Source organism: Salmo salar, chromosome 01 (assembly GCF_965601325.2).
Source record: "Salmo salar chromosome 01, fSalSal1, whole genome shotgun sequence".
In the NCBI taxonomy this organism is placed as follows: domain Eukaryota; kingdom Metazoa; phylum Chordata; class Actinopteri; order Salmoniformes; family Salmonidae; genus Salmo; species Salmo salar.
Window position 1 is genome coordinate 148,073,129 of NC_138291.1, and position 21,863 is coordinate 148,094,991.

Genomic DNA, 21,863 nt, shown 5'->3' on the forward strand with positions numbered 1-21,863 from the left:
TCTAGTAAAGATGAGGTCAAGCGTATTGCCTGCCTTGTGAGTAGGGGGGGAAGGTGAGAGGGTGAGGTCAAAAGAGGAGAGGAGTGGAAAGAAGGAGGCAGAGAGGAATGAGTCAAAGGTAGACGTGGGGAGGTTAAAGTCACCCAGAACTGTGAGAGGTGAGCCATCCTCAGGAAAGGAACTTATCAAGGCGTCAAGCTCATTGATGAACTCTCCAAGGGAACCTGGAGGGCGATAAATGACAAGGATGTTAAGCTTGAAAGGGCTGGTAACTGTGACAGCGTGGAATTCAAATGAGGAGATAGACAGATGGGTCAGGGGAGAAAGAGAGAATGTCCACTTGGGAGAGATGAGGATTCCAGTGCCACCACCCCGCTGGCTCGATGCTCTAGGGGTATGCGAGAACACGTGGGCAGACGAAGAGAGAGCAGTAGGAGTAGCAGTGTTATCTGTGGTAATCCATGTTTCCGTCAGCGCCAGGAAGTCTAGGGACTGGAGGGTAGCATAGGCTGAGATGAACTCAGCCTTGTTGGCTGCAGACCGGCAGTTCCAGAGGCTGCCGGAGACCTGGAACTCCACGTGGGTCGTGCGCGCTGGGACCACCAGGTTAGAGTGGCAGCGGCCACGCGGTGTGAAGCGTTTGTATGGCCTGTGCAGAGAGGAGAGAACAGGGATAGACAGACACATAGTTGACAAGCTACAGAAGTGTTGTTTCTTGTATTATTGTCTCCTGTGTCTTTAGAGAACTGTTTCACTTTGATATCCTTTTTCTTCTGTCCTGATTTTCTCTTTCTTTTCTTCTGTTAACTAGATATTCTTTGTTGTTCTTCGTTAGCTAGCTAGCTTCTTCCAAAAGAGTCCCTAGCAACTGCTTAGCAACTGGTAAACAATTCAGCTAGCTAAGATAACTACAATTTTATGAAAAATAGTTATTTTTCAAAAGCCTATCTTCTTTGTTTGTTGCTTGTTTTTTCTCCTATTCAGTCTTGCAGTTTTCTTTTGCTTTTTTCCGATGTACTTCACTCTAAAAACCATGTAAATTTCTATATTTGTAGGAGCTCATTTTTCAGCTGCTGCTGCTCAAATTGGAGTTCCGTAAAATTTTAATGGTACCCCCAAAGACACGACAGCACTGTATAATAGTTTTCCATTAAAATGCTCATTTAATATACTATTGTATTCACTGTAGTGTTTTTGTGGACTTTGCTGTAGTATTCACTGTGTCCGCAAAAACACTACAGTAAATACTGTAGTGTAGTAGTTAGTTAACTATAGTTTAAATACTATTGTAAAATAACTGTACTATACACAGTTTATATATAGTAATTCATGTAGTGTTTTTGCAGACTGCAATATACAGGTATATAATGTAGTGTTTTGTTTTATTATCTTTGACATAGAAGTGGCTTTCTCCTTGAGCAAACAAACTGCAGAGAGGTTTGGAGCTCTTTGTTATTGGTATATTAACCAATTTACAGTCTTGTGATGTCACCAGGCAACCCGAAACTCCCACCCATGTAAACAAGCTGATTAGAAGACTAGCAGGCTCTGTTGGCAAGTGTCTTCACTGACATTTTCAACCTCTCCCTGACCCAGTCTGTATTACCTACATGTTTCAAGCAGATCACCATAGTCCTGTGCCCAAGAACGCAAAGGTAACCTGTCTAAATAACTATCGCCCCATAGCACACACAGTTGTAGACATGAAATGCTTTGAAAGGCTGGTCATGGCTCACATCAACAACTTCATCCCAGACACAATGGACCCACAGCTGACGCAATCTCTAACGGGATCTCTATTGCACTCCACACTTCCCTCTCCCACCTGGACAAGAGGAACATCTATGTGAGAATGCTGTTCATTGATTACAGCTCAGCGTTTAACACCATAGTGCCCTCAAAGCTCCTCACTAAGCTAAGGACCCTGGGACTAAACACCACCCTCTGCAACTGGATCCTGGACTTCCTGACGGGCCGCCCCAGATGTTGATGTTAGGCAACAACACATCAACCATGTTGACCCTCAACACGGGGCTCCTCAAGGGTGCGTTCTTAGTCCCCTCCTGTACTCCCTGTTCACCCACGAATGCATGGCCGTGCACATTTCCAACACCATCATTAAGTTTGCTGACGACACACCGGTGGTAGGCCTGTTCACCGACAACAATGAGACAGCCTATATGGAGGAAGTCAGAGACCTGGCAGTGTGGTGCCAGGACAACAACCTATCACTCAATGTCAGCAAGAGAAAGGAACTGAGCATGGACTACAGAAAACAGAGGGCCGAGCACGCCCCATTCACATCGGTAGCCTTTAGTGGAACGGGTTGAGGCTTTAAATTCCTCGTGTCCACATCACTAAGGATCATGGGTCCACACACACCAACACCGTCGTGAAGAGGGCACGACAACGCCTCTTCCTCTTCAGGAGGCTGAAAAGATTTGGCATGGGCCCTCAGATCCTAAAAAGTTATACAGCTGCACCATTGAGAGCATCTTGACTGGCTACATCACCGCTTGGTATGGCAACTGCTTGGCTTCTGATCGTAAGGCGCTACAGAGGGTAGTGCGTATGGCCCAGTACATCAGCTGAGCTCCCTGACATCCAGGACTTCTATATCAGGCAGCGTCAGAGGAAGGCCTTAAAAACTCCAACCACGCAAGTCATAGACTGTTTCCTCTGCAACCGCACGGCAGGCGTTACAGATGCACAGCTAAATAGTTAGTTCAATAGCTAACCAACTAGCTACCTGCATTGACCCTTTTTGCACTTATTTTTTGACTCATCACATACGTTGCTGCTACTGTTTATTATTTAACCTGTTGTCTCGTCACTTTATTCCAAGTTATATGTACTTATCTACTTCAATTACCTCGTACCCCTGCACATCGACTCGGTAGTGGTTACTCATGTATATGCCAAGTTATCGTTTATTGTGTATTTATTATTACGCGTTTTACTTTTCTATTATTTCTCTATTCTCTCTCTCTGCATTGTTGGGAAGGGCCAGTAAGTAAGCACTTCACTGTTAGTCTACACCTGTTGTTTACGAAGCATGTGACGAATAACATTTGATTTGATCTCCATCTTAGATCATGTGCTCCTCTGCTGTGGGGACCACTGTGGGGAACAATAGAGAGGTAGGCTGGCTGACTGCATATGAATAAACAGTTGTTTAGGACAGGGTTGGGTATTTCCTAGAAGTAAGTCTTCTGTTGTACATAAAGGTGATTCTGATCTCTGTGGTAGGTTTACATTCTCCAGTATGTTGCTGGACTCTGCTGCTGTGGTCCAACCCAAATAGGTTAAGGCATGTAAAGCACAAAACGCACCCTCCACTTTTGAAATATTGTTTTATTTAGCAAACACGATAACACCTCACTTCCTACAGACACAAGCAAAAACTCTTCACAGAAATGTTGCAGCAGCCTACACCTAAACATTTTCGATCTGGCATGCTGTATGGGATGAAAACGAGAGGATTTTCCGTTCTGATCAACTGTAGGCTACTGATTACCCACATGATAAAATACTACAGTTTACTATAGAATTCTGTAGTAAACTGATATATACTGTAGAATACTATCCCTCGATTATGTATAGTACTTACTATAGAATGTTGCAGTATACTATAGTAAATACTACAGTATTATCCACAAAATTGTACTGTAATGTCTGCAAAAACACTACACTTTAACTATAGTAAATACTACAGTATTTAATTTGCATATACCCTACCCATTCCCCTAACCATATCCCAATTTGTGCCACCTATAAGTGAGAAACCTACATGCCAAGAATGGATCATATATTGTGTTCCATACACAGAAAAGAGCAGACCCCAGTCCTACCTACCTACAGATTATGGAACATTTGCTCTACAGTTGGTTTCCTCAAGGAGAAATACTCCACTTTTATGTAAAAGATAAAACAATAACACTATAGTAAATACTACAATATGTCTAAAAAAGACACTACAATAAATACTATAATAATGTCCCCAAAAACACTACAGTAAATACTACAGTACACTACAATCCGCAAAAGGACTACAGTGAATACACAGTAATTATACCATGATGTACTATAGTATTTTGTCATATGGGTATAACCGCAGCTGCATATGCTACAACCAATGCGCCCTGTCCCCTCTGGCCAGGGTAAACGAAGTGGTAACGTTTTGTATTTATACAAACACATTTGTGTTAGGAGATAATATTTTGTTGATTTTATGCCATTCATCATTACAACTGACTGAGCAGTTGCTGATGCTACATGTCAGTGTGAATAATTTCTCACATTTCTCCCCTTTCAGGGGTATAACATTACAATTATATAGCTAATAGGATATCTGTTTCCTTATCAACTGAGGTGAATGAACCTACAGCAGCCAAGGTAATAATGGCTGGGGTCATATTGGCTTGTTTTTGCTGTTCTCCAAATAGCACTTTAAAGTTTTTAATTGTATACAAATGCAGTAAATGAGTTTCACCTTTCAAACTCTAGTCCCATTATAGCCCATACAAAACCTTTTTCCACTGATTAATCACTGTCATACCCGATTGGGTCTGGATTTATACCTGGTTAGGTTACCAGATCAGGAAAAACTATGGGCCCCAGGGAAAATAATTTGCCCCACCAATCTTGGACCTGTGGTGCCACCTCTGTCCTCAATACTAAACATACACCCCTTCAGCCACAAAGTGTTCATTCACTTTTTTCCATCATTCATCAATGTGGAAAAGCTAATTGGAGTTTTATATTTCACCATGGGCATTAATATTGTCATCTCATAATTGTCAAATGTACAATGTTCCAATCATGTGAAGAATTACTGGACATACTGTATTTTCTCTATATTCAAATGAAGACATATGTAATATAAAATATTACACCATAACACTTAGAGTCAGTGAAAATAGTAAAGAAATATTTAAAGTATAGTTTTGTGAGGTTGGATTCACTTGATGATGATCTGGACCTGACTATACCTTATGCATTAATACAACAGCAAACATAATTAATGAAGGTCAGACAGCCCAATTCTGATCTTTTTTCCACTAATTGGTATTTTGACAAATCTCAGATATTTTCACATCCAATCTTTTTCAGAGCTGATTTGATTGGTCAAAAGACCAATTATTGAAAAAAAATATCAGAATTGGGCTGCCTGTGTAAACGCTGCAAAATGAAAGAGCATCATGAGATGATCTGAATACCCTCTTTATGTTGCAAAAAAATAATTTCCTGTGTTATTATATATATATATATATTTCCATACTGTGGTTGGAATAATAGTGTGAAATTGTGAATATTATGATAATGCACTTTTAGTGTAAGAGCTGTTTGAAAAGACCACCTGAAATTTTGGCCTGTTTTGGTGGGATGGAGTTTTGGCCTGCCTCCTGACAACACCAGGTGCTTAATTAATAGACCAATAAGAAAGAGAGTTCCAAACACAGAAGGTTGGTGGCACCTTAATTGGGGAGAACAGGCTCATGGTAATGACTGGAGCGGAATTGGTGGAATGGTATCAAATACATCAAACATGGTTTCCAGGTGTTTGATGCCATTACATTTGCTCTGTTCAGGCCATGAGCCGTTCTCCCCTCAGCAGCCTCCACTGGTTCCAAACATCTCTGCCAATAACAGCTAGTTTCAGTTTTCCCCTCCCCACTTAGACCAGTCACAGACGGTCCTAGCAAAATTCATGTTTGAGAAATTGCTCTTTACTAAGAAGCAATTTGTTTCTTTTTGAGCATTTTAATTGAAAACAATCACAGTAAGGTCCTCAATTGTTACCCAGAAATTATTTGACATTGAGATACAAATGGCTGCATTGGGCCTTTAACTTTCTAAACGTAATAAAAAAATCAATTGCAGGTTTATGGGTAGTGTGAACTCTTATCTATTATTGATTTAACTGCAGCATTCATAATTTCTAAATCCCAAAATCTACAGTACAGAGAAGTGCACTAATGGAAGAGTTCATGAAGTCAAGACATCCAAATTCCATTTCCTTAGATTCTAGTGAGACGGACATGCACACATAAACAACTCCAGCACCACCTCAGACATGTTCCGCCCCAGCCCTCCCGCTGGAATCGCCCATATCCGCACCTATAGGCCACACATACAGTATATGACAGTCATATACCACACACTCATTCATAAGCGCAGGGATACACACATATTTTCTAACCTTCCATGTCAGTTGTTTCGAGCTGTGAATGGTGAACGTCTATGCTTTGATGTGCGTTATGCATTGCATCTCTTTCTCTTTCATGCTTTTATGCTGAAATATAACACTAAGATGAAGAGTGGCAGTGAGCTGCCTGTTTCAGCAAACCTGCATAAAACAAAGCCTTGAGCTAATAATGCTCAATAAATGATAGAATATGCTTATAATGATAAACAACCCAATGGGCACAGATGTCAGTTCAACGTCTAGTTTTGATTTACATTTGGTTGAGTTGTCGGCTAACGTGAAATCAAGAAAGAAATTCACCATGTCATTGGATTTAGCTTAAAAGTTAGGTGAAAAAAAAGAGACAATTTCCTTACGTTGATGTAATAATAAATTAAAAAGTTTTCATTGCCTGCATTCCAAACATGTAAAAGACACACCCTCTTCCCTCTGCCTTTTTTTTTTTAAACACAGAATCATGTTTTTTTATTAGTGAATTTACATTTATGAATATGAAATATTGCCATTTGCACAATTAGATTTATAAGGTAAAAAAAAAAACATCTATCTTTATTATGGTTAAGGAAACCGAGCAGCACATTCTCCCATAAAAAATAAAAAAAAGTCATCAAGAATATTAACAATTATAAAACTGTGAATATCTTTACATAATTGTTTTACATGTAGACAATGCCAAAATAAATGTGGAACTGTTTCTGGATGCTTAACACAAAAGGTACAATTAATGTTAATGTATTTTTTAAGTTTCTTCAGGTAATGATTCGCAGGGTAATACTTATGGATCATTCTGAAAGAGACCTCTGACCTTGTTAATAAGCTCTGCCCTCAAGTTAAGCGGACACTTCAGATGACGTCTGATGAGTTGACACTTGCAGGGCATGGGAAGAACGAATTTGTTTTAAATGGACCGCCCTTGCCTGGAAATGTGTCACTTGTTCGTCCCACGGTTGTGTTTTCAGTCATCATAGAACCACCGGTAGCTGTTGTGTGTGCTTTATACACTACAGTAAATTATGATTGCATTTCCTATCTTGGCTAAAAGACAACGCATCTGCAGACATCGAATGCTAGCCATCCGACAAAATCTGGTAAATCTAAAATTACAATGTGTAAGTGTATTGTCAGGGAAAGTTGTATGTGCTAGCTAACGTTTCCAAAAGCTAACCGAACAAAAACATAATTACTTTTACGATATGTGTTTGTGCCGTCATATGCATTAGTAGCACAATTTCTAACTTATTTACATTCGTTTTTACTTACAAGTGTATGTTGACTCCTCCATATTGATGTTGGTTTTAAGTTTTGGCTGACTTTTCTTAGCGGATGTACAATTATCGCAAATTGAATTATGGGGCGTTTCAGGCCCGGGAGTGAACACTCGCAACCTCGATCACAAACGAGGGCTGAGGGGCTTACGTTGCCAACTTCCCTTGTTTGGCTAATTGTTTGGACCGACGGCAAAGATGGCCGCGGGGATTCCCCTAGGGCATATGGCAGGGTAAGTGGAGGACAGTGTGTCTTTTATGTGTTTGAAACGCAGCCATTGATTCAACGTCATCACATTATTTATTATTATTATTATGTATTTTGTAATACATGGAAACAACGTTGGTTCAACCAGTTTTTGCCCAGTGGGAAAGGCCATTGTATTAGACTTCAGTTCCGATGGCTATGGATAAACCCACTCTGAAGGAAATGGTTGGTGATGATAACAATAGCTAATTATGGTAATATGACCTTTTATGCTTGAATGATCCTTGCTCATGTTAAGTGTCAGAGAAGTGCCCATAGATTTTCTTATGTCATATGTGTTGACACTTTACATTTAACCTCACAAGTCAACCACAAGGGCATTTAAAAAAAGAAACCATCTGTAAAAATTCTGATAGAGCTCCCTATGTGCAGTCGGACTTGTACTGGTACAGTATACGATGTATGATGTTACCATGGCCTTGAGATGATTTATAGATACTTCAATCAAGGTGGTGTCTGTTAATGTCACCTGTTCATGTGTATGATTGGTTGCATGAGATGGTGGTGGCTAATTAACTAGGAAACTAACACCAAGGGGGTTATTGTACATTAATCAACTTCTAATGTAAAAGCTCACAGTCTTATATAGAACTCTGTGTTCCGCACCTGAGTTCTCCTAACTTTTTCAACTTGAGTTTATCATCTATGACATGCCCTCAGATCACAGGAACAGCTTGAAAATAAGCCAATTGTCTGACCAGCAGATGAATTAGAATGATTTGGCCCTTAATGCTTGTCAAACAGTGTTTTTTTTATTTTTATTTTTATATATATATTTTTTTTTTTCCCTGTTCAGATCTGACTCGCAGGTCTACCCTTTTCATCCCCTGTAATTGCCCAATATGAGTTATAGGGATGACCCATCATATAATGATCACCTTCATGTGAATCATAATGATGACTCATACACACACAAATAATAACCCTTTCTTAAGCCTCTATAGAGCGCTTTCAGTTGCGTCACAAATCACCATGTTGGAAAACCAAACTCAGTCTGTTGAAAGTTCTCCAATCGTCCACATGACTGGCTGCATTTTGTTACCACCAGAAACTTCGGGAAGAAGTTTAGTTTTTCAAAGGACCCAGAAAATGGAGCCAGTGGGTGAACCTATTCAAGTAAGTAAGTAAATATGTTGAAAGTGATAAAACAATGTATTATTAGCTAGCTTGACACAGAAACTTAGTGTGAAGGCTAACCTGAATTTGAGCTGCTAACATAATGTTCGCTAGTTAGTTAACTTTACATTCTGTATAGCTAGCTAGCTAGCTACATGAATTAAATAACTTCATATTAGCTAGTTAGCTATCTTGATTAATTTGTAGCTAGGTAGGTAGGTAGCTTGCTAACAGCCATGGAAGAGGATGAAAGGATTAGCTAGCGCTGACAGAAGGGAGAGTAGGCTACTCTGGATAGGGCAGGTAACTTTGTGGGAGGACATTATGAAACTATTGTCCAGTTTCAGTCCCTGGCAACATAAGTCATGGCTGTCTAACTTGAGTATAATGCAGCCTGTTTCTTTGTGATGTTTTCTGTCCTCATACAGAGAGCTGCCAAACCCTGTCTGCAGATGAAGAGGTCCCAATGAGTCCCAAGAGAATAAGGGTCATCCTTGTATACAATGGATTACTGTATATGTTAGCAAATTTTGTGAACAAAAATACAGTTCAAGGTCACACATTGTATAAACCTATTACAACTGTAGCAGGCCAACCCTGCTGGGTGTGCAGCAGTAGAGGTTGCTGAGGGGAGAACGGCTCATAATAATGTCCGGACAGACCAATTGGAATGGCATCAAACACGTGGAAACCATGAATGATACCACTCCAGTCATTACCACGAGCCCGTTCTCCCCAATTAAGGTGCCACCAACCTCTTGTGGTGTGCAGGCTTCTGTTCCAGCCCAGTACTAACACAGCTGATTCAATATATCAAACCTAATTAGTTTATAATCAAGTGTGTTAGCAGCTGGGCTGCAACAGAAGTCTGCTCACCTAGTAGATCAGGGATCAGTGGAGTGACGTTGGCCACCTCTGATATTTACTTCTTTCTTTTTTTAACCTGAAATTGTGTTTTAGTAATAATAGCCTACTTGTTACTGAACTGTTGAACCTTTACATATGAGTTCGCTTATATGTAAGGGGCCACTGTGTTCTTGGGGATCTTCAATGCTGCAGAAATGTTTTGGTACCCATTCACATTAAAATGATATGAAAGTGTTGATTGAAGATAAGTTAACAATTAAACAAGTTTAAACACTTAACTATTATTCAAGATGAACTAGTGTTGATGTTGATTCATCACAGATCACAACCCAGCAACAAAATAAGGGAAGGGAATCTGTCTCTGATTTCTCTGTTGTATTCTCAAATGAACATGACCTTTTTGTTCAGTCATAAGCTCTCCAATTAGTTTTTTGATTGTCACAATTTTGTTTAGGATATCTGCCATGTGAACCCATTTCGCAACTGATAATGGCATGCAACGCCAATGCAGCCATAGGCCTACAGCAGTGGTTCCCAACTCCAGTCCTTGAGTACCCCGAACACACTTGTTGTAGCCACGAAAAACATACTTGATTCAACTAATTGAGGGCCTGATGATTAGTTGCCAAGTTGAATCAGGTGTGTTTGTCTGTGGCTACAATAAAACTGCACTGTTCTGGGTCCACGAGGACTGGGGATGTGAACCACTGGCCTGCAGTATTATGGCATTAGAGCCAATTCATGCTTGACCCGAAAATGTGGTAGGAGGTGCCGTATGGATGGTGTGACACAATTGCAGAGGCCAAATTGAGCTCTGTTCCGCAACACCGTGCGCCTCTCAAATTTTGTAACAATGTGAAGGCCTCCATGTAGCTCTGCATTGAGATGATTGGTTGACAGTAGTTGGGGGCGAGAGTTCCTATATAAAACAAACTCGCTTCCTTCGCAACAGCTCTGCACTGCTCTGTGAAGAGCAAGAAGTAGGAGTGCCCTGACTTCTGCAGAGGCCGTATCACGTAAATGCTGCACGGCCAATGCAGACGCCGGATTAACCATGCAGCGCCTTTAAGCCTTATGTGCATTTGCAATGCATCCCTTGACATTGTGCATCTGAAGCAGAGAACAGCTTAACTCACATATTGTTCACATATGTTCTCAAATTAAAAACGATACCAGTAGATAATGGATATGAGGCTAATCATTATACTAGATTTTGTGCATGCCTTGTTTTAATGCTACATTTGTTGGTGCAAATCCAACCCTTGTAATCTAGCTGGTGAAATGTCTGGAAGCAGGAGATGGGATCGTTAGCTTAATACACACACAACTACTACCACCAAGTTCGCTGCCAGATACTTTTCACCAAGAAGGCCTGAGTGGCACTTGTAGGTGCCACTGTGCTAATGAAAATGGTTTGCCAAAGACTACCACAACAATTACATTGTCTTTAAATGTATTTTAAATTGTAAAGAAAAAAATTGTTGGACGATAAGATGTTTCGTTCAATGGGGCTAGGCAAAGCAGAGATGACAAAATTATTTTAATTTCACCCATACAACAATATAGCCCATTACAAAAGTACAATATGTTTACAATATCATAAACAATAGTATTGTACATGTTCCAAATTACATTTTATATATTCATACTGTTTGAAGTTAAGGGGGCACTTTTGTCATGATGACAAGGTGAAGGTGCTCTACTCAACTGGCACAACAGAATCATTCAGATCGACCAAAACACAGCATATAACAACCATCTTGTATAATTGAGGGTTGTCTCCATTCATTTCTGGAAAAGGACAAAGAAGTAGAAACAGATGCTGCTGAAGCATTGCTCATCTTCTCAGTGGGAATCCAGTCTGCATGGGTGTCTAGATGGAGGTCAGCTGGTGAACCTACAGTTGTACATAAACAAATTAAAAGCACACCTGATGTTAGAAAATCACTTCAGGTCACCTACACCATCAGGGCTCTTAATGGTTTGGTTGTATTTAATTAATTCAGGTGTTTTGTCACAAAAAGATTACATCTATTGTTGGGCTTGAACAACCAATAGTCAACACAGCAGGTTCTCCTATACTGTAATGTCCATACATCCCCCCCCCATGAATAAAGTTCTTTAACAAATGATAATTGGGTTGTCATATGAATATGATAACCACTGGAGTTTCTTTGCACAATAATGTCCTCCAGGCTATATGGCCGTCATATTGTACAATTTGCATCTCCCCTTTTCGTGGCCATGGCTAGAAGGGATTCAGCTTTTGTCAAATCAACGTCACATTTGACATTCCGTAGCAAATTAGTAGAATTTAGGCAGCGGGTTAGGAGAATTAGGTTAGGGTTAGCTAAGATGCAAAAAATATGCAGTTGAAGTCGGAAGTTTGCATACACCTTAGCCAAATACAGTGCCTTGCGAAAGTATTCGGCCCCCTTGAACTTTTCGACCTTTTGCCACATTTCAGGCTTCAAACATAAAGATATAAAACTGTATTTTTTTGTGAAGAATCAACAACAAGTGGGACACAATTATGAAGTGGAACGAAATTTATTGGATATTTCAAACTTTTTTAACAAATAATAAACTGAAAAATTGGCCGTGCAAAATTATTCAGCCCCCTTAAGTTAATACTTTAGCGCCACCTTTTGCTGCGATTACAGCTGTAAGTCGCTTGGGATATGTCTCTATCAGTTTTGCACATCGAGAGACTGACATTTTTGCCCATTCCTCCTTGCAAAACAGCTCGAGCTCAGTGAGGTTGGATGGAGAGCGTTTGTAAACAGCAGTTTTCAGTTCTTTCCACAGATTCTCGATTGGATTCAGGTCTGGACTTTGACTTGGCCATTCTAACACCTGGATATGTTTATTTGTGAACCATTCCATTGTAGATTTTGCTTTATGTTTTGGATCATTGTCTTGTTGGAAGACAAATCTCCGTCCCAGTCTCAGGTCTTTTGCAGACTCCATCAGGTTTTCTTCCAGAATGGTCCTGTATTTGGCTCCATCCATCTTCCCATCAATTTTAACCATCTTCCCTGCCCCTGCTGAAGAAAAGCAGGCACAAACCATGATGCTGCCACCACCATGTTTGACAGTGGGGATGGTGAGTTCAGGGTGATGAGCTGTGTTGCTTTTACGCCAAACATAACGTTTTGCATTGTTGCCAAAAAGTTTGATTTTGGTTTCATCTGACCAGAGCACCTTCTTCCACATGTTTGGTGTGTCTCCCAAGTGGCAAGTGGCAAACTTTAAATGACACTTTTTATGGATATCTTTAAGAAATGGCTTTCTTCTTGCCACTCTTCCATAAAGGCCAGATTTGTGCAGTATACGACGGATTGTTGTCCTATGGACAGAGTCTCCCACCTCAGCTGTAGATCTCTGCAGTTCATCCAGAGTGATCATGGGCCTCTTGGCTGCATCTCTGATCAGTCTTCTCCTTGTATGAGCTGAAAGTTTAGAGGGACGGCCGGGTCTTTGTAGATTTGCAGTGGTCTGATACTCCTTCCATTTCAATATTATCGCTTGCACAGTGCTCCTTGGGATGTTTAAAGCTTGGGAAATCTTTTTGTATCCAAATCTGGCTTTAAACTTCTCCACAACAGTATCTCGGACCTGCCTGGTGTGTTCCTTGTTCTTCATGATGCTCTCTGTGCTTTAAACGGACCTCCTGAGACTATCACAGAGCAGGTGCATTTATACGGAGACTTGATTACACACAGGTGGATTCTATTTATCATCATTAGTCATTTAGGTCAACATTGGATCATTCAGAGATCCTCACTGAACTTCTGGAGAGAGTTTGCTGCACTGAAAGTAAAGGGGCTGAATAATTTTGCATGCCCAATTTTTCAGTTTTTTATTTGTTAAAAAAGTTTGAAATATCCAATAAATTTCGTTCCACTTCATGATTGTGTCCCACTTGTTGTTGATTCTTCACAAAAAAATTACAGTTTTATATATTTATGTTTGAAGCCTGAAATGTGGCAAAAGGTCGAAAGGTTCAAGGGGGCCGAATACTTTCGCAAGGCACTGTACATTTAAACTCAGTTTTTCACAATTCCTGACATTTAATCCAAGTAAAAATACCCTGTCTTAGGTCAGTTAGGAACACCACTTTATTTTAAGAATATGAGATGTCAGAATAATAGTGGAGAGTAATTTTATTTCAGCTTTTATTTCTTTCATCACATTCCCAGTGGGTCAGAAGTTTACATACACTCAGTTAGTATTTGGTAGCATTGCCTTTAAATTGTTTAACTTGGGTCAAACGTTTCAGGTAGCCTTCCACAAGCTTCCCACAATAAGCTGGGTGAATTTTGACCCATTCCTCCTGACGGAGCTGGTGTAACAGCCTTGCTCGCACACACTTTTTCAGTTCTGCCCACACATTTCTATAGGATTGAGGTCAGGACTTTGTGATGGCCACTCCAATACCTTGACTTTGTTGTCCTTAAGCCATTTTGCCACAACTTTGGAAGTTTGCTTGTGGTCATTGTCTAATTGGAAGACCCATTTGCGACCAAGCTTTAACTTCCTGACTGATGTCTTGAGATGTTGCTTCAATATATCCACATAATTTTCCTCCCTCATGATGCCATCTATTTTGTGAAGTGCACCAGTCCCTCCTGCAGCAAAGCACCACAACAACATGATGCTGCCACCCCCGCCCTTTTCCTCCAAACATAACGATGGTCATTATGGCCAAACTGTTCTAACAGACATCATTTTTTGGAATTTTTCAAGCTGTTTTTAAAGGCACAGTCAACTTAGTGTATGTAAACTTCTGACCCCACTGGAATTGTGATTAAGTGAAATAATCTGTCTGTTAACAATTGTTGTGAAAATTACTTGTGTCATGCACAAAGTAGATGTCCTAACCGACTTGCCAAAACTATAGTTTGTTAACAAGAAATGTGTTGAGTGGTTGAAAAACAAGTTTTAGTGACTCCAACCTAAGTGTATGTAAACTTCCAACTTCAACTGTACTTTTGACAAAAGCTGGATATTTCTTTAGCCAAGACCCCTTTTTCATAGGCCTAGATTATATGCATTCAAGACAAGGCCGTTGGTATTAATCTGTTGTCAGTGTCAGTAGGGTAGGCCTAGGCTACCATATTCAAAAAAAAAAAAAAAGATTCTGCTAATTTCTTCAGTCATATAAAGTGTGGTAGAATTGCATGAAATGTTTATCAAAGTCCACATTTTTCCTCTGCAAAGGAAACGTCTCTGATATAGCCACTACGCACTTATTAATAGCCTAAATTATCACCATCCAATCTACTCATAACATTAGGATTAGTAGGCTTATGTTTGTCTGCAAATGCAATTGAAGAGGTATGTAAATTCTTTGTTATAAAGGTGAATTGTTATAGTGAAAAATAGCTTCCCCATAACTTTAAACTCAAGCGATACATTTTTATTTATTTTATTTTATTTTACCTTTATTTAACCAGGTAGGCAAGTTGAGAACAAGATCTCATTTACAATTGCAACCTGGCCAAAATAAAGCAAAGCAGTTCGACACATACAACAACACAGACGTTACACATGCTAATTGCTTAGCTACAAGCTATCTAGCTAGCTAATTTAGGTTAATTTACTGTTAACCTAAAATACCTGGTTGGCACAACAGCTAAAATAAAGTCGAAATCGATCAGACTTAACTTACCAGTGATGACATTTTCACAGCAGACCCGTTACTGACAGCTGTCTGGGTTCAGGTATTGACGGGCAAAAAGGTTTCTTTGCTTTTCTGACAGTTCTTGAGCCTTATCTTGGTATCAACAATGGTGTTTCATAATTGCGGGGAATCTGTAAACATTTTTTTCCCCGTTGGCTCTAATGCCTTGTTAGACCAGCCAAATACTCTACAGAGAATGACAGTGGTGTTGAATCAACTAGTTTTAGGCACTGTTATCATGCAGTTTGGGGTAGCCACTTGTCAGAATAATGAATGTGGTGGTCTTCCAACATGGCTGCCAGGAGTGGTCATATGTCAACTGCAAGCCCTCTATAATGAACCGTTAATAAAAGCTCCTGTATACCACCAAATAAACTGTTCCGCTGTGGTTACAACCCTTTTTGGGGATATATAGAACCCTTTTACGGTTCTTTATAAAACCTGTATGGGGAATAGTTCTATAAAGAACCTTCCTTAAACTTTTTTTTCTTCTGGTTAGCCATATTATATTGTTAAAATTCCTTAAGTGTTATTATTTTAATTGACAAGTTGATTTAGGTGTGCTATTGTACTTTAACACATGGATGTATAAAACTTATCCTCAGCCTGACTTGTCCCCACTTGCACCAGCGAATAGCTAGCTTTTTGCGTGGCGCCAACTTGTAAGATGCTTCAGGAGAGGTCTCGAGTTCGCACCAGGTATGGGCTGAATTAGGAGGAAGGGGTATTTGTTAAGCAAGCAGCGTGATGTCCTTTACACTGACCAAGGCCCTTCTCTCCCGATTGCTCAGTTTGGCTGGGCGGCCAGCTCTAGGAAGAGTCTTGGTGGTTCCAAACTTCTTCCGTTTAAGAATGATGGAGGCCACTGTGTTCTTGGGGATCTTCAATGCTGCAGAAATGTTTTGGTACCCTTTCCCAGATCTGTGCCACGACACAATCCTATCTTGGCGCTCTATGGACAATTCCTTCAACCTCATGACTTGGTTTTTGCTCTGACATGCACTGTCAACTGTGGGACCTTATATAGACAGGTGTGTGCCTTTCCAAATCATGTCCAATCAATTACATTTACCATAGGTGCACTCCAAGTTGTAGAAACATCTCAAGGATGATCAATGGAAACAGGATGCACCTGAGCTCAATTTCAAGTCTCATAGCAAAGGGTTTGAATACTTGTGTAAATAAGGTACTTCTGTTTTTTATTTGTAATAAATTTACAAACATTTCTAAAAATCAGTTTTTGCTTTGTCCTTATGGAGTATTGTGTGTAAATTGATGAGGGAAAAAAATTATTAAATACATTTTTGAATAAGGGGTCTGACTACTTTCCGAATGCACTGTACATGATGACTAATGGAAATACACACAGGCCGATTTAATTCCACTAAATTATGCAAATTAACCTATAGACGGATAAGCATGAAGGTCAAATGTATTTACATCGACTGGTATTTCCATCAATGAATAAAAAGCATTATTTTGCAATTAGATTTTTTTTGGGGGGGGGACATAAGCCGGCAATTTCCAGCTAACAGAAACCTTGATCTGTGCACGCGGACTAGGCTTACTGATGTCCTTGTCAGTTTGAGAGGAAGAGGGGAAAATGAGGAGGACCGGAGGTAAGCTTGCTACTGCTATAATTGATTTTAATAAAAACAATATGTTTTGTTGCCCATAATGAAGCTATTTATCAGAGTTATTTACCTTACAATAAGCCATATTTTAGTAATTTACATAACTTATATTACTATGAATTGGCACCCGCAGAGCTGGACAGCGCATGGGTGCTGAAAGTAGGCTAATTCGAGAAGACATCATTCATTTAAACAGTTTTCATTTAAATTTCATTTTAGGCTACTAACAACAAGAGGGCTTTGTGTTGGAGCCTATGTCTTCCTATTCAATAAATAAGAGGTAGACCTACCTGTTTGACAGAGAATTCTGTCTACTATCCATAGATTGCCAGCCAATTCCTTCAGTCATCATGCACTCCATAAATAGCTCAGTGTCAGTGAAGAGCTTGGCGTGTTAAGTTAAACCAGGGCTCAAATTGAGTGGGTATGTGAGGATATTGTGTCTTTTGTTAAAGATAATGGCTAAAAGCACAGGCCTACCCCTTGCAAGCTTAAAATTAAATGTATAAATATATAAATTACCTATAACAACGCTTTAGTCCGCAATGCTTTATGCTAGAACCAAGCTGTAAAAGACCTGACCGATGCACATGTGATGTCTTTGGTTTGTCTTTATGACAATCAGCCCCAGGACACAAAACATTTACTTTGCTAGGGAAGTAATGTGTGATTCTGTCACTATCAATTGACGTTTCACATTTCAACAGGCTATTAAACCACATACTAACTCTAAATCAGTCAGGAGCAAGCCAGGTAACCCAAGAAGGAACAAAAACCAGCATGCCTATTCCCGCTCTCCCGCTCCGGTGCTCAATGGCATGGGTCCAGTAACCACCGGTCCTGGCAATCCACATTACGCACACCTGGCAACCATCATTATGGACACCTGCTCCCCATCATTATGCACAATTGGACTTCATCATTGCCTTGATTACTTCCCCTTTATTTAGCCCTCAGTAGCCTCAATCTACGGGCAGTATTGGTTTTGTTTACGTTCAGTATGCTACTCCTGTTTTGATTATCTTCATGTTTCTTGTTATTAAACTCACCTTCTGCATCATACAAATCTGACCATAATTATATCCTCCTGATTCCTGCTTACAAGCAAAAACTAAAGCAGGAAGTACCAGTGACTCGCTCAATACGGAAGTCGTCAGATTGAATCGTATTGTACTACACCAGCTCTGATGCTCGTCGGATGTGGCAGGGCTTGCAAACTATTATGGACTACAAAGGGAAATCCAGCCACGAGCTGCCCAGTGACGTGAGCTTACCAAATGAGCTAAATGCCTTTTACGCTCGCTTTGAGGCAAGCAGCACTGAAGCATGCATGAGAGCGCCGACTGTTCCGGACGACTGTGTGATCATGCTCTCCGTAGCTGATGTGAGCAAGACCTTTAAACAGGTCTACATTCACAAGACCGTGGGGGCCAGACAGATTACCAGGACGTGTACTCAGAGCATGCGTGAACCAACTGGCAAGTGTCTTCACTGACATTTTCAACCTGTCCCTGACAGAGTCTGTAATACCTACATGTTTCAAGCAAACCACCATTGTCCTGTGCCCAACAAAGTGAAGGTAACCTGCCTAAATGACTACTGCCCCGTAACACTCACATCGGTAGCCATGAAGTGCTTTTGGAAGGCTGAAGTGCTTTTGGAAGGCTGGTCATGGCTCACATCAACACCATCATCCCGGAAACCCTAGACCCACTCCAATTCGCATACCGCCCCAACAGATCCACAGGTGATGCAATCTCAATCGCACTCCACACTGCCCTTTCCCACCTGGACAAAAGGAACACCTATGTGAGAATGTTGTTCATTAACTACAGCTCAGCATTCTACACTATAGTAACCACAAAGCTCATCACTTAGCAAATGACCCTGGGACTAAACACCTCTGTCTGCAACTGGATCCTGGGCCTCCTGACGAGCCGCCCCCAGGTGGTAAGGGTAGGCAACAACACATTTTCCACGCTGATCCTCAACACTGGTGCCCCTCAAGGGTGCGTGCTTATTCCCCCCCTGTACTCCGTGTTCACCCACCACTGTGTGGCCAAGCACGACTCCAACACAATCATTAAGTTTGCTGACGACACAACAGTGGTAGGCCTGATCAACGATGAGACAGCCTATAGTGAGGAGGTCAGAGACCTGGCAGTGTGGTGCCAGGACAACAACGTCTCCCTCATTGTCAGCAAGACAAAGGAGCTGATCATGGACTACAGGAAAAGGAGGGCTGAACACGCCCACATTCACATCGATGGGGCTGTAGTGCAGTGGGTCGAGAGTTTCAAGTTCCTTGGTGTCCACATCACCAACAAACTAGCATGGTCCAAACACACCAAGACAGTTGTGAAGAGGGCACGACAACACCTTTCCCCCTCAGGAGACTGAAAAGATTTGGCATGGGTCCCCATATCCTCAAAAAATTCTACATCTGCACCATCGAGAGCATCCTGATCGGTTGCATCACCAACTGGTATGGCAACTGCTCGACATCAGACAGTAAGGTGCTATAGACTGTAGTGCGTATGGGGCCACATTTTCTGGCATCCAGGTCCTATATACTAGAAGGTGTCAGAGGAAGGCCCCAAAAACTGTCAAAGACTTCAGTCACCCTATTCTAGACCCCCCCTTTTTTTACACTGCTGTTACTCGCTGTTTATTATCTATGCATCGTCACTTTACCCCCACCTACAGTATATGTACAAATTATCTCAACTAACCTGTACCCCCGCACATTGACTTGGTACCGATACCCTCTGTATATGGCCTCGTCATTGTTATTTTATTGTGTTACTTTTAATTACATTTTTTTACTTTAGTTTATTTTGTAATTATTTTCTTAACTCTATTTCTTGAACAGCATTGTTGGTTAAGGGCTCGTAAGTAAGCATTTCACTGTTGTATTTGGCAAATGTGACAAATACAATTTGATTTGATATCTCCCAGATGGTCGACAAACTGGAACACGTACTCCGTCAACATCATGACCAGCTGGCTCAACTGGGTACGGTAATGGTTAAGGTCCTCCGCGTTCTCCACCACCTCGGCAACACCCGAGAGGATTCATCTCCAACTAGCGGAGGATCCTGACAACCTTTCCTTGGACGCTTCAGAAGTGTGTGTGTGGGGGCCGTCCTGTCCCAACGTCAAGATAACCCACAGAAATTGTATGTGGTATACTACTCCAAAAAACTGTCTCCTGCAGAGAAGAACTGTGTAGTTGGCATTAGAGGAGCGGAGCAACTGTTGGGTGCCAAGGACACATTTTTCATTCTCACCAACCATCGGAACCTGGAGTACATACGGACTGCGAGGCGGCTGAATCCACGCCAAGCAAGTTGTGCCCTTTTCTTCATTAGATTCAACTTCACCTTGTCATATCACCCAGGTTCAAAGAACATCAAAGCCTGTCATCAAAACATCCTGTCTCTACGATTTGGGAGGGGTTATATTCCTGAGTGCACCCATCATTCTGCCCTCCCAAGTCGTTGCCCCCGTGCTTTGGTGCGTAGAAGTGGACAATCGCCAGGCTCTGGAGACGGAACCCGTGCCTGCTACCTGTCCTTCAGAGCGCCCCTACGTTCCCACTGGTATAAGGGATCGGCTGTTGACCTGGGCCCACACATCTCTCGTCGCTGGACACCTAGGTATCACCCGCACTATTCAATCTATCTCCGGAAAGTACTGGTGGCCAACCTTGGAGCAGGACATTGCTCACTATGTCAACTCCTGCTCCGTATATGCCCAAACTAAAGCTCACCGGCACGCTCCAGCAGGGAAACTCCTTCTCCTCCCCGTGCCTCAGCAGCCTTGGTCTCACCTATCTATTGATTTTGTCACTGATCTCCCTTCTTCTGATGGTTTCACTACTATTATGGTTGTTGTGAACAGATTATCTAAATCCTGACGTTTTATCCCTCCCTCTCTGGTCTCCCTATCGTTCTCCAGGGCACTGAGGCACTGTTCCAGATGGTCTTCAGGCGCTATGGCCTTCTGGAGGAAATCGTCTCCCACCGTGGCCCCCAATTCACGTCATGGTTATGGAGAGGCTTCATGGAGAAGCTGGGTGTCACGGTCAGCCTCACAACCGGGTACCGCCCTCAGTCCAACAGGCAGGTGGAAAGGATGAACCAGGAGCTGGGGAGGTTCCTTAGGAGTCACTGCCAGGATCTTCATGTTTCTTATTATTAAACTCACCTTCTGCACCGGCTTGAATTATTTAGGCTAAATTATTATTATTTCAATGCTATAGCCTACCATTTAAGAAATCAATTATGAAGAGTTTGTGACACACTACAGGCTGTAACGAGCGCTCAGCATTTCAACAACACATCAACAACAGCACTTCAACAACATGCCTATACATTTTGCATTTAGTCTGTTTAAAATGAAAATGTATTTATTTGTATTTTTTATTAAATAATATTGACATTAAAAATGCCTTATTTGGCTATACAGTAATTCTACAGTGTCTTTGAATTCACATTTAGAAACACAAGTTTGGCCAGTCTTTGGTTTGAGGATCATGCAGTGAGCTGTACATGCCTACACTGTAGTTTGATCATTAAGCCCAGCAGATGCTTTTATATTCCCATGCCCTAATCACAGTCAACACAAATCTATGTTCTAACAAAAATATAATGGAATAAAACCGAATAAATTAGAAAATTATAGTTTCCCAAAAGAAAAAAGTTACAACTGCATATAGGCCTACCTGATGATATGCGGCTGCAGTGTTAACCTTTTTCTTGAATTCATATATGATCAGATACTTCAGTTGTAACTGGTTCTGTTGCGCTACATTTTT

At 41.0% G+C, this 21,863-nt stretch overlaps 1 long non-coding RNA gene across 2 annotated transcripts; it reads left to right on the forward strand.

Moving 5' to 3' along the window:
* Positions 1 to 7,030: 7,030 nt before the first annotated feature.
* LOC106565862 (uncharacterized) lies at positions 7,031 to 21,499 on the forward strand. Of its 2 annotated transcripts, none has more exons than XR_001319750.3 (3): positions 7,031 to 7,296; positions 7,571 to 7,706; positions 21,005 to 21,499. It is a non-coding gene; the product is annotated as an uncharacterized LOC106565862 (long non-coding RNA). The 2 variants fall into 2 exon arrangements; XR_001319749.3 differs by lacking the exon at positions 21,005 to 21,499 and adding an exon at positions 8,790 to 8,861.
* Positions 21,500 to 21,863: the final 364 nt, after the last annotated feature.